The following is a 1,688-nucleotide window of genomic DNA, read 5'->3' as shown; positions in this document are numbered from 1 at the left end:
GAATAGCCTGGGCAATGTTCAGAGAGTTCTTACCTCTGCTGGTGACAAAGGGCCTCTCACTCAGAGTAAAAGGCAGACTGTATGACGCATGTGTACGAACAGCCATGCTACATGGCAGTGAAACATGGGCCGTGACTGCTGAGGACATGCATAAGCTCGCAAGGAATGAAGCCAGTATGCTCCGATTGATGTGTAATGTCAGTGTGCATACTCGACAGAGTGGAAGTACCTTGAGAGAAAAGTTGAACCTAAGAAGCATCAGTTGTGGTGTGCAAGAGAGACGATTGCGCTGGTATGGACATGTGGTGAGAATGGATGAGGATAGCTGTGTGAAAAAGTACCACACCCTTGCGGTTGAGGGAACATGTGGAAGAGGTAGATCCAGGAAGACCTGGGATGAGGTGGTGATGCACAACCTTCGAACATTAGGTCTCACCGAGGCAATGACTTGTGACCGAGACCTTTGGAAATAAGCTGTGCGTGAGAAAACCCGCAAGCCAAGTGAGACCATAACCCAAGGCCTCTGCCAGGTGTGTGTGTGTCCGTGCTTGTCCTCCACAAACCACTTGACAACGAGTGCTGGTGTGTCTACATCCCCATAATGTAGTGGTTCAGCAAAAGATATTGATAGAATAAATACCAAACTTTAAAAAATTAAGTACTGGGATCGTTACATTTGACTAAAATTCTTCAAGGCAGTGCTCCAGCATGGCCACAGTCTAATGAATATAACTAGTAAAAGATAAAAGATATAATATATATGTATGTATATATATTTGTATATGTGTGCACATTTATTCCCATTTCTATATATGAATATTTACACATCCTTTATAATGCCCTACTTTCACCAGAGACGTAAGATAACACATTATAAAATACCCATATTTGAAACAGAATTGAAGAAATATCCATAAACACACAGCCGACAAACCCAGACTCTATAAAACACAAAGGTTAAAATCTCTATATGCTAATCAAATTGCCTATAAAACAATGAACACTCAAAGAGAAACATAGAGAACAACAGCCTCTACACCTAACGAAATACTCATAAGAGAAGCAATTCTCTATACCAACAACACTATGACATGTTTGACTAATGACCACCACCTTCCAAATAAAAATAGGAAATAGCCTAAATAACAAGTAAAGAAATTGTTCAGCTAAAACATACCACCTGCTCATATTCTTTTGTGAACCATTAAAAAATTGCATAGCAAAAAAGTTGCCAAACTCAGTTATTAAGGTTCTGGCAACTGGACTTTGTACTTTGGACCTTTAAATTGTCAGAGCAAAGAAATAAATCCAATAAAACTCCAAATAACTAAATTATAAACACATCCTGTGCCTACCTAACAAAGGGGCACACCTAAACATACACACTTGCTTATAAAACTCTACACACATGAATAAATTTTACGCAATAACATAACCCCAAATTTAATCAATAAAAATTTCTCCAAAACACCTCTCCATAACAGCTCACCCTAAAGTCTAATTACCACCCCCACTCAAACCCACATGCCCAAGGAAAACTTTAAACCAACAGAGACTATATAAAGCAAAGATTAGCTCTAATGCATCGCAGTCCAACAATGGCTTAACTGGCTGAAACTTCGAAGTCACTGTCAACAATATTCTTGTTTAAGTATACACTTGTACTCTACAAAAATATAGAGTAACCC

The sequence above is a fragment of the Octopus bimaculoides genome, chromosome 14 (genome assembly GCF_001194135.2).
Source record: "Octopus bimaculoides isolate UCB-OBI-ISO-001 chromosome 14, ASM119413v2, whole genome shotgun sequence".
NCBI lineage: Eukaryota > Metazoa > Mollusca > Cephalopoda > Octopoda > Octopodidae > Octopus > Octopus bimaculoides.
The sequence above is the reverse complement of the archived record's forward strand: the minus strand, read 5'-3'. Positions refer to the sequence as shown.